Genomic DNA, 12520 nt, shown 5'->3' with positions numbered 1-12520 from the left:
TGATGACAGTGCCTAGTGTCGTCAGTATCTGATGATGTCAGTGTCAAGTGATGTCAGTGTCTGGTGATGTCAGTGTATGGTGATGTCAGTGTCTGATGATGTCAGTGTCTGGTGATGTCAGTGTCTGGTGATGACAGTGCATAGTGATGTCAGTGCCTGATGATGTCAATATCTAGCAATGTCAGTGTCTGATCATGTCACTCTCTGATAATGTCACTGTCTGATGATGTCAGTGTCTAGTGATGTCAGTTTCTGGTGATGTCTGTCTGATCATGTCATTCTCGGGTGATGTCAGTATCTGCTGAAGTCAGTGCCTGGTGATGTCAGTTTCTGATGATGTCAGTGTTTGGTGATGTCAGTGACTGATGATGTCAGTGTTATGTGTTGTCAGTATCTAATGACGTCAATGTCATGTGTGTCAGTGTTTGATGATGTCAGTGACTGATGATGTCAGTGTTATGTGTTGTCAGTACCTAATGATATCAGTGTCATGTGTGTCAGTGTCTGATGATGTCAGTGTCTAGTGATGTCTGTTTCTGATGGTGTCAGTGTCTGGTGATGTCAGTGACTGACGATGTCAGTGTCTGATGATGTCACTGTTAGGTGATGTAAGTGTCTGATGATGTCAGTGTCTGATGATGTCACTGTCTGGTAATGTCAGTGTCTGATGATGTCAGTGTCTAGTGATGTCAGTGTCTGATGATGTCATTGTCTAGAGTTTTCAATGTCTGATGATGTCAGTGTCTGATGATGTCAGTATCTGATGATGTCTGTGTCTCCTGACGTCAGTGCCTGATGATGTCAGTGACTGACGATGTTAGTGTCTGGTGATGTCAGTGTCTGGTGATGTCAGTGTCTGGGGATGACAGTGTCTGATGATGTCAGTGTCTAGTGATGTCGGTGTCTGATGATGTCATTGTCTAGAGTTTTCAATGTCTGATGATGTCAGTGTCTGATGATGTCAGTGTCTGATGATGTCATTGTCTCCTGACGTCAGTGTCTGATGATGTCAGGGTCAGGTGATGTCAGAGACTGACGATGTCAGTGTCTGGTGATGTCAGTGTCTGATGATATCAGTGTCAGGTGATGTCAGTGACTGAAGATGTCAGTGTCTGGTGATGTCAGTGTCTGATGATGTCAGTGCCTGGTGATGTCAGTGTCTGGTGATGAGAGTGCCTAGTGATGTCAGTGCCTGATGATGTCAGTATCTGATGATGTCACTGTCTGATCATGTCACTCTCTGATAATGTCACTGTCTGATGATGTCAGTGTCTAGTGATGTCAGTTTCTGGTGATGTCTGTCTGATCATGTCATTCTCGGGTGATGTCAGTATCTGCTGGTGTCAGTGTCTGATGATGTCAATGTCTGGTGATGTCAGTGTTTGATTTTGTCAGTGACTGATGATGTCAGTGTTAAGTGTTGTCAGTATCTAATGATGTCAGTGTCATGTGTGTCAGTGTCTGATGATGTCAGTGTCTAGTGATGTCTGTTTCTGATGGTGTCAGTGTCTGATGATATCAGTGTCTGGTGATGTCAGTGTCTAGCGATGTCAGTGTCTGATGGTGTCAGTATCTAATGATGTCAGTGTCTGCTGATGTCAGTATCTGATGATGTCAGTGTCTGATGGTGTCAGTGTCTGGTGATGTCAGTGACTAGTGATGTCAGTGTCTGATGATGTCACTTTTGGTGATGTCAGTGTCTGATGATGTCAGTGTCAGATGATGTCACTGTCTGCTGATGTCAGTGTCTGATGATGTCAGTGTCTAGTGATGTCAGTGTCTGATGATGTCAGTGTCTGATGATTTCAATGTCTGATGATGTCAGTGTCTGGTGATATCAGCGTCTGATGATGACTGTGTCTGGTGAAGTCAGTGTCCGATGGTGTCAGTGTCTGGTGATGTCAGTGACTAGTGATGTCAGTGTCTGATGATGTCACTTTTGGTGATGTCAGTGTCTGATGGTGTCAGTATCTAATGATGTCAGTGTCTGCTGATGTCAGTATCTGATGATGTCAGTGTCTGATGGTGTCAGTGTCTGATGATGTCAGTGTCTCCTGACGTCAGTGTCTGATGATGTCAGTGTCTGGTGATGTCAGTGTCTGATGATGACAGAGTCGAGTGATGTCAGTGTCTGATGATGTCAGTGTCTGGTGATGTTAGTGTATGGTGATATCAGTGTCTAATGATGTCAGTGTCTGATGATTTCAATGTCTGATGATGACTGTGTCTGGTGAAGTCAGTGTCCGATGGTGTCAGTGTTTGGTGATGTCTGTGACAGATGATGTCAGTGTCTGATAATGTCAGTGTCTGAAGATGTCACTGTCTTATGATGTCAGTATCTGATGATGTCAGTGTCTGATGATATCCGTATCTGATGTCAGTATTTGATGACGTCAGTGCCTAGTGATGTCAGTGTGTGATGATGTCAGTGTCTGATGATGTCAGTGTCTGGTGATGTCATTGTCTCTTGACGTCAGTGTCTGATGATGTCAGTGTCAGGTGATGTCAGTGACTGACGATGTCAGTGTCTGGTGATGTCAGTGTCTGATGATGTCAGTGCCTGGTGATGTCAGTGTCTGGTGATGAGAGTGCCTAGTGATGTCAGTGCCTGATGATGTCAGTATCTGCTGATGTCAGTGTCTGATGATGTCAATGTCTGGTGATGTCAGTGCATAGCGATGTCAGTGTATGATGATGTCAGTATCTAATGCTGTCAGTGTCTGCTGATGTCAGTATCTGATGATGTCAGTGTCTGATGGTGACAGTGTATGGTGATGTCAGTGTTTGATGATGTCAGTGTCTGGTGATGTCAGTGTCTGGTGATGACAGAGCCTAGTGATGTCAGTGCCTGATGATGCCAGTATCTAGTAATGTCAGTGACTGATCATGTCACTCTCTGGTGATGTCAGTATCTGCTGATGTCATTGTCTGATGATGTCAATGTCTGGTGATGTCAGTGTCTGATGCTGTCACTGTCTGATGATGTCAGTGTCTAGTGATGTCAGTTTCTGGTGATGTCTGTCTGATCATGTCATTCTTAACTGATGTCAGTATCTGCTGATGTCAGTGTCTGATGATGTCAATGTCTGGTGATGTCAGTGTTTGATGATGTCAGTGTGATGTGTTGTCTGGATCTAATGATGTCAGTGTCATGTGTGTCAGTGTCTGATGATGTCAGTGTCTAGTGATACCTGTTTCTGATGGTGTCAGTGTCTGACGATGTCAGTGTCTGGTGATGTCAGTGTCTAGCGATGTCAGTGTCTGATGATGTCAGTATCTATTGATGTCAGTGTCTGCTGATGTCAGTATCTGATGATGTCAGTGTCTGATGATGTTAGTGTCTGATGATGTCACTGTCTGGTGATGTCAGTGTCTGATGATGTCATTGTCTAGAGTTTTCAATGTCTGATGATGTTAGTGTCTGATGATGTCAGTATCTGATGATGTCTGTGTCTCCTGACGTCAGTGCCTGATGATGTCAGTGACTGACGATGTCAGTGTCTGGTGATGTCAGTGTCTGGTGATGCCAGTGTCTGGGGATGACAGTGTCTGATGATGTCAGTGTCTAGTGATGTCGGTGCCTGATGATGTCATTGTCTAGAGTTTTCAATGTCTGATGATGTCAGTGTCTGACGATGTCAGTGTCTGGTGATGTCAGTGTCTGGTGATGTCAGTATCTGATGATGTCAGTGTCAGGTGATGTCAGTGACTGAAGATGTCAGTGCCTGGTGATGTCAGTGTCTGGTGATGAGAGTGCCTAGTGATGTCAGTGCCTGATGATGTCAGTATCTGGTGATGTCAGTGTCTGATGATGTCAATGTCTGGTGATGTCAGTGTCTGGTGTATCAGTGTCTGAAGATGTCAGTGTTTGGTGATGTCAGTGTCTGGTGATGACAGCGTCTGATGATGACTGTGTCTAGTGATGTCAGAGTCTGATGGTGTCAGTGTTTGGTGATGTCTGTGACTGATGATGTCAGTGTCTGATGATGTCACTCTTGGGTGATGTCAGTGACTAGTGATGTCAGTGTCTGGTGATGTCAGTGTCTAGCGATGTCAGTGTCTGATGATGTCAGTATCTAATGATGTCAGTGTCTGCTGATGTCAGTATCTGATGATGTCAGTGTCTGATGATGTCACTGTTAGGTGATGTAAGTGTCTGATGATGTCAGTGTCTGATGATGTCACTGTCTGGTGATGTCAGTGTCTGATGATGTCAGTGTCTAGTGATGTCAGTGTCTGATGATGACATTGTCTAGAGTTTTCAATGTCTGATGATGTCAGTGTCTGATGATGTCAGTATCTGATGATGTCTGTGTCTCCTGACGTCAGTGCCTGATGATGTCAGTGACTGACGATGTCAGTGTCTGGTGATGACAGTGTCTGATTATGTCAGTGTCTGGTGATGTCAGTGTCTGGTTATGTCAGTGACTGGTGATGTCAGTGTCTGGTGATGTCAGTGTCTGGTGATGTCAGTGACTGGTGATGTCAGTGTCTGATGATGTCAGTAGCTGGTGATGTCAGTGTCTGGTGATGCCAGTGCCTAGTGATGACAGTGTCTGATGATGTCACTGTCTGATGATGTCAGTGTCTAGTGATGTCAGTTTCTGGTGATGTCTGTCTGATCATGTCATTCTCGGGTGATGTCAATATCTGCTGATGTCAGTGTCTGGTGATGTCAGTTTCTGATGATGTCAATGTTTGATGATGTCAGTGACTGATGATGTCAGTGTTATGTGTTGTCAGTATCTAATGACGTCAATGTCATGTGTGTCACTCTTTGATGATGTCAGTGACTGAAGATGTCAGTGTCTGGTGATGTCAGTGCCTGATGATGTCAGTGACTGACGATGTCAGTGTCTGTTTGATGTCAGTGTCAGGTGATGACAGTGTCTGATTTGTCAGTGTCTGGTGATATCAGTGTCTGGTGATGTCAGTGACTGGTGATGACAGTGTCTGGTGATGTCAGTGTCTGGTGATGTCAGTGACTGGTGATGTCAGTGTCTGATGATGTCAGTAGCTGGTGATGTCAGTGTCTGGTGATGCCAGTGCCTAGTGATGACAGTGCCTGATGATGTCAATATCTAGTAATGTCAGTGTCTGATCATGTCACTCTCTTGTTATGTCAGTACCTGCTGATGTCAGTGTCTGATGATGTCAATGTCTGGTGATGTCAGTGTCTAGTGATGTCAGTTTCTGGTGATGTCTGTCTGATCATGTCATTCTCGGGTGATGTCAGTATCTGCTGATGTCAGTGTCTGGTGATGTCAGTTTCTGATGATGTCAGTGTTTGATGATGTCAGTGACTGATGATGTCAGTGTTATGTGTTGTCAGTATCTAATGACGTCAATGTCATGTGTGTCACTCTTTGATGATGTCAGTGACTGATGATGTCAGTGTTATGTGTTGTCAGCATCTAATGATGTCATTGTCATGTGTGTCAGTGTCTGATGATGTCAGTGTCTAGCGATGTCAGTGTCTGATGGTGTCAGTGTCTGATGATGTCAGTGTCTGATGATGTCAGTGTCTAGTGATACCTGTTTCTGATGCTGTCAGTGTCTGATGATGTCAGTGTCTGGTGATGTCAGTGTCTAGCGATGTCAGTGTCTGATGATGTCAGTATCTAATGATGTCAGTGTCTGCTGATGTCAGTATCTGATGATGTCAGTGTCTGATGGTGTCAGTGTCTGGTGATGTCAGTGACTAGTGATGTCAGTGTCTGATGATGTCACTGTTCGGGGATGTAAATCTCTGATGATGTCAGTGTCTGATGATGTCACTGTCTGGTGATGTCAGTGTCTGATGATGTCAGTGTATAGTGATGTCAGTGTCTGATGATGTCAGTGTCTAGAGTTTTCAATGTCTGATGATGTCAGTGTCTGATGATGTCTGTATCTGATGATGTCAGTGTCTGGTGATGTCAGTGTCTGATGATGTCAGTGTCTGGTGATGTCACTGTCTGGTGATGTCAGTGTCTGATGATGTCAGTGTCTGGTGATGTCAGTGTCTGATGATGTCAGTGTTTGGTGATGTCAGTATCTGATGATGTCAGTGTCTGGTGATGTCAGTATCTGATGATGTAAGTGTCAGGTGATGTCAGTGACTGAAGATGTCAGTGTCTGGTGATGTCTGAGACTGATGATGTCAGTGTTATGTGTTGTCAGTATCTAATGATGTCAGTGTCATGTGTGTCAGTGTCTGATGATGTCAGTGTCTAGTGATGTCTGTTTCTGATGGTGTCAGTGTCTGGTGATGTCAGTGACTAGTGATGTCAGTGTCTGATGATGGCACTGTTAGGTGATGTAAGTGTCTGATGATGCCAGTGTCTGATGATGTCACTGTCTGGTAATGTCAGTGTCTGATGATGTCAGTGTCTAGTGATGTCAGTGTCTGATGATGTCATTGTCTAGAGTTTTCAATGTCTGATGATGTCAGTGTCTGATGATGTCAGTATCTGATGATGTCTGTGTCTCCTGACGTCAGTGCCTGATGATGTCAGTGACTGACGATGTCAGTGTCTGGTGATGTCAGTGTCTGGTGATGTCAGTGTCTGGGGATGACAGTGTCTGATGATGTCAGTGTCCAGTGATGTCGGTGTCTGATGATGTAATTGTCTAGAGTTTTCAATGTCTGATGATGTCAGTGTCTGATGACGTCAGTGTCTGATGATGTCATTGTCTCCTGACGTCAGTGTCTGATGATGTCAGGGTCAGATGATGTCAGAGACTGACGATGTCAGTGTCCAGTGATGTCGGTGTCTGATGATGTAATTGTCTAGAGTTTTCAATGTCTGATGATGTCAGTGTCTGATGACGTCAGTGTCTGGTGATGTCAGTGTCTGGTGATGTCAGTATCTGATGATGTCAGTGTCAGGTGATGTCAGTGACTGAAGATGTCAGTGCCTGGTGATGTCAGTGTCTGGTGATGAGAGTGCCTAGTGATGTCAGTGCCTGATGATGTCAGTATCTGGTGATGTCAGTGTCTGATGATGTCAATGTCTGGTGATGTCAGTGTCTGGTGTATCAGTGTCTGAAGATGTCAGTGTTTGGTGATGTCAGTGTCTGGTGATGACAGCGTCTGATGATGACTGTGTCTAGTGATGTCAGAGTCTGATGGTGTCAGTGTTTGGTGATGTCTGTGACTGATGATGTCAGTGTCTGATGATGTCACTCTTGGGTGATGTCAGTGACTAGTGATGTCAGTGTCTGGTGATGTCAGTGTCTAGCGATGTCAGTGTCTGATGATGTCAGTATCTAATGATGTCAGTGTCTGCTGATGTCAGTATCTGATGATGTCAGTGTCTGATGATGTCACTGTTAGGTGATGTAAGTGTCTGATGATGTCAGTGTCTGATGATGTCACTGTCTGGTGATGTCAGTGTCTGATGATGTCAGTGTCTAGTGATGTCAGTGTCTGATGATGACATTGTCTAGAGTTTTCAATGTCTGATGATGTCAGTGTCTGATGATGTCAGTATCTGATGATGTCTGTGTCTCCTGACGTCAGTGCCTGATGATGTCAGTGACTGACGATGTCAGTGTCTGGTGATGACAGTGTCTGATTATGTCAGTGTCTGGTGATGTCAGTGTCTGGTTATGTCAGTGACTGGTGATGTCAGTGTCTGGTGATGTCAGTGTCTGGTGATGTCAGTGACTGGTGATGTCAGTGTCTGATGATGTCAGTAGCTGGTGATGTCAGTGTCTGGTGATGCCAGTGCCTAGTGATGACAGTGTCTGATGATGTCACTGTCTGATGATGTCAGTGTCTAGTGATGTCAGTTTCTGGTGATGTCTGTCTGATCATGTCATTCTCGGGTGATGTCAATATCTGCTGATGTCAGTGTCTGGTGATGTCAGTTTCTGATGATGTCAATGTTTGATGATGTCAGTGACTGATGATGTCAGTGTTATGTGTTGTCAGTATCTAATGACGTCAATGTCATGTGTGTCACTCTTTGATGATGTCAGTGACTGAAGATGTCAGTGTCTGGTGATGTCAGTGCCTGATGATGTCAGTGACTGACGATGTCAGTGTCTGTTTGATGTCAGTGTCAGGTGATGACAGTGTCTGATTTGTCAGTGTCTGGTGATATCAGTGTCTGGTGATGTCAGTGACTGGTGATGACAGTGTCTGGTGATGTCAGTGTCTGGTGATGTCAGTGACTGGTGATGTCAGTGTCTGATGATGTCAGTAGCTGGTGATGTCAGTGTCTGGTGATGCCAGTGCCTAGTGATGACAGTGCCTGATGATGTCAATATCTAGTAATGTCAGTGTCTGATCATGTCACTCTCTTGTTATGTCAGTACCTGCTGATGTCAGTGTCTGATGATGTCAATGTCTGGTGATGTCAGTGTCTAGTGATGTCAGTTTCTGGTGATGTCTGTCTGATCATGTCATTCTCGGGTGATGTCAGTATCTGCTGATGTCAGTGTCTGGTGATGTCAGTTTCTGATGATGTCAGTGTTTGATGATGTCAGTGACTGATGATGTCAGTGTTATGTGTTGTCAGTATCTAATGACGTCAATGTCATGTGTGTCACTCTTTGATGATGTCAGTGACTGATGATGTCAGTGTTATGTGTTGTCAGCATCTAATGATGTCATTGTCATGTGTGTCAGTGTCTGATGATGTCAGTGTCTAGCGATGTCAGTGTCTGATGGTGTCAGTGTCTGATGATGTCAGTGTCTGATGATGTCAGTGTCTAGTGATACCTGTTTCTGATGCTGTCAGTGTCTGATGATGTCAGTGTCTGGTGATGTCAGTGTCTAGCGATGTCAGTGTCTGATGATGTCAGTATCTAATGATGTCAGTGTCTGCTGATGTCAGTATCTGATGATGTCAGTGTCTGATGGTGTCAGTGTCTGGTGATGTCAGTGACTAGTGATGTCAGTGTCTGATGATGTCACTGTTCGGGGATGTAAATCTCTGATGATGTCAGTGTCTGATGATGTCACTGTCTGGTGATGTCAGTGTCTGATGATGTCAGTGTATAGTGATGTCAGTGTCTGATGATGTCAGTGTCTAGAGTTTTCAATGTCTGATGATGTCAGTGTCTGATGATGTCTGTATCTGATGATGTCACTGTCTGGTGATGTCAGTGTCTGATGATGTCAGTGTCTGGTGATGTCACTGTCTGGTGATGTCAGTGTCTGATGATGTCAGTGTCTGGTGATGTCAGTGTCTGATGATGTCAGTGTTTGGTGATGTCAGTATCTGATGATGTCAGTGTCTGGTGATGTCAGTATCTGATGATGTAAGTGTCAGGTGATGTCAGTGACTGAAGATGTCAGTGTCTGGTGATGTCTGAGACTGATGATGTCAGTGTTATGTGTTGTCAGTATCTAATGATGTCAGTGTCATGTGTGTCAGTGTCTGATGATGTCAGTGTCTAGTGATGTCTGTTTCTGATGGTGTCAGTGTCTGGTGATGTCAGTGACTAGTGATGTCAGTGTCTGATGATGGCACTGTTAGGTGATGTAAGTGTCTGATGATGCCAGTGTCTGATGATGTCACTGTCTGGTAATGTCAGTGTCTGATGATGTCAGTGTCTAGTGATGTCAGTGTCTGATGATGTCATTGTCTAGAGTTTTCAATGTCTGATGATGTCAGTGTCTGATGATGTCAGTATCTGATGATGTCTGTGTCTCCTGACGTCAGTGCCTGATGATGTCAGTGACTGACGATGTCAGTGTCTGGTGATGTCAGTGTCTGGTGATGTCAGTGTCTGGGGATGACAGTGTCTGATGATGTCAGTGTCCAGTGATGTCGGTGTCTGATGATGTAATTGTCTAGAGTTTTCAATGTCTGATGATGTCAGTGTCTGATGACGTCAGTGTCTGATGATGTCATTGTCTCCTGACGTCAGTGTCTGATGATGTCAGGGTCAGATGATGTCAGAGACTGACGATGTCAGTGTCCAGTGATGTCGGTGTCTGATGATGTAATTGTCTAGAGTTTTCAATGTCTGATGATGTCAGTGTCTGATGACGTCAGTGTCTGGTGATGAGAGTGCCTAGTGATGTCAGTGTCTGATGATGTCAGGGTCAGATGATGTCAGAGACTGATGATGTCAGTGTCAGGTGATGTCAGTGACTGAAGATGTCAGTGTCTGGTGATGTCAGTGTCTGATGATGTCAGTGCCTGGTGATGTCAGTGTCTGGTGATGAGAGTGCCTAGTGATGTCAGTGCCTGATGATGTCAGTATCTGATGATGTCACTGTCTGATGATGTCAGTGTCTAGTGCTGTCAGTTTCTGGTGATGTCTGTCTGATCATGTCATTCTCGAGTGATGTCAGTATCTGCTGATGTCAGTGTCTGATGATTTCAATGTCTGGTGATGTCAGTGTTTGATTTTGTCAGTGACTGATGATGTCAGTGTTAAGTGTTGTCAGTATCGAATGATGTCAGTGTCATGTGTGTCAGTGTCTGATGATGTCAGTGTCTAGTGATGTCAGTCTCTGATGATGTCATTGTCTCCTGACGTCAGTGTCTGATGATGTCAGTGACTGACGATGTAAGTGTCTGGTTATGTCAGTGTCTGGTGATGTCAGTGTCTGGGGATGACAGTGTCTGATGATGTCATTGTCTACCGACGTCAGTGTCTGATGATGTCAGTGTCAGGTGATGTCAGAGACTGACAATGTCAGTGTCTGATGATGTCAGTGTCTGGTGATGTCAGTATCTGATGATGTCAGTGTCAGGTGATGTCAGTGACTGAAGATATCAGTGTCTGGTGATGTCAGTGTCTGATGATGTCAGTGCCTGGTGATGTCAGTGTCTGGTGATGAGAGTGCCTAGTGATGTCAGTGCCTGATGATGTCAGTATCTGATGATGTCACTGTCTGATGATGTCAGTGTCTCGTGATGTCAGTTTCTGGTGATGTCTGTCTGATCATGTCATTCTCGGGTGATGTCAGTATCTGCTGATGTCAGTGTCTGATGATGTCAATGTCTGGTGATGTCAGTGTTTGATTTTGTCAGTGACTGATGATGTCAGTGTTATGTGTTGTCAGTATCTATTGATGTCAGTGTCATGTGTGTCAGTGTCTGGTGATTTCAGTGTCTAGCGATGTCAGTGTCTGATGGTGTCAGTATCTATTGATGTCAGTGTCTGCTGATGTCAGTATCTGGTGATGACAGTGTCTGATGGTGTCAGTGTCTGGTGATGTCAGTGACTAGTGATGTCAGTGTCTGATGATGTCACTGTTTGGTGATGTCAGTGTCTGATGATGTCAGTGTCGGATGATGTCACTGTCTGCTGATGTCAGTGTCTGATGATGTCAGTGTCTAGTGATGCCAGTGTCTGATGATGTAATTGTCTAGAATTTTCAATGTCTGATGAGGTCAGTGTCTGATGATGTCAGTATCTGTTTGATGTCAGTGTCTGGTGATGTCAGTGCCTGATGATGTCAGTGACTGACGATGTCAGTGTCTGTTTGATGTCAGTGTCTGGTGATGACAGTGTCTGATTTGTCAGTGTCTGGTGATATCAGTGTCTGGTGATGTCAGTGACTGGTGATGACAGTGCCTAGTGTAGTAAGTATCTGATGATGTCAGTGTCAAGTGATGTCAGTGTCTGGTGATGTCAGTGTATGGTGATGTCAGTGTCTGATGATGTCAGTGTCTGGTGATGTCAGTGTCTGGTGATGACAGTGCCTAGTGATGTCAGTGCCTGATGATGTCAATATCTAGTAATGTCAGTGTCTGATCATGTCACTCTCTGGTGATGTCAGTATCTGCTGATGTCAGTGTCTGATGATGTCAATGTCTTGTGATGTCATTGTCTGATGACGTCACTGTCTGATGATGTCAGTGTCTAGTGATGTCAGTTTCTGGTGATGTCTGTCTGATCATGTCATTCTCGGGTGCTGTCAGTATCTGCTGATGTCAGTGTCTGGTGATGTCAGTTTCTGATGATGTCAGTGTTTGATGATGTCAGTATTACGTGTTGTCAGTATCTAATGACGTCAATGTCATGTGTGTCAGTGTTTGATGATGTCAGTGACTGATGATGTCAGTGTTATGTGTTGTCAGTATCTAATGATGTCAGTGTCATGTGTGTCAGTGTCTGATGATGTCAGTGTCTAGTGATGTCGGTGTCTGATGATGTCATTGTCTAGAGTTTTCAATGTCTGCTGATGTCAGTATCTGATGATGTCATTGTCTCCTGACGTCAGTGTCTGATGATGTCAGTGTCAGAAGATGTCAGAGACTGACGATGTCAGTGTCTGGTGATGTCAGTGTCTGGTGATGAGAGTGCCTAGTGATGTCAGTGCCTGATGATGTCAATATCTACTGATGTCAGTGTCTGATGATGTGAATGTCTGGTGATGTCAGTGCATAGCGATGTCAGTGTCTGATGATGTCAGTATCTAATGATGTCAGTGTCATGTGTGTCAGTGTCTGATGATGTCAGTGTCTAGTGATGTTGATGTCTGATGATGTCATTGTCTAGAGTTTTCAATGTCTGCTGATGTCAGTATCTGATGATGTCATTGTCTCCTGACGTCAGTGTCTGATGA

This window comes from Pristiophorus japonicus, chromosome 17 (assembly GCF_044704955.1).
Source record: "Pristiophorus japonicus isolate sPriJap1 chromosome 17, sPriJap1.hap1, whole genome shotgun sequence".
Taxonomy (NCBI): Eukaryota; Metazoa; Chordata; class Chondrichthyes; family Pristiophoridae; genus Pristiophorus; species Pristiophorus japonicus.
This window is presented reverse-complemented; position numbering follows the sequence as displayed.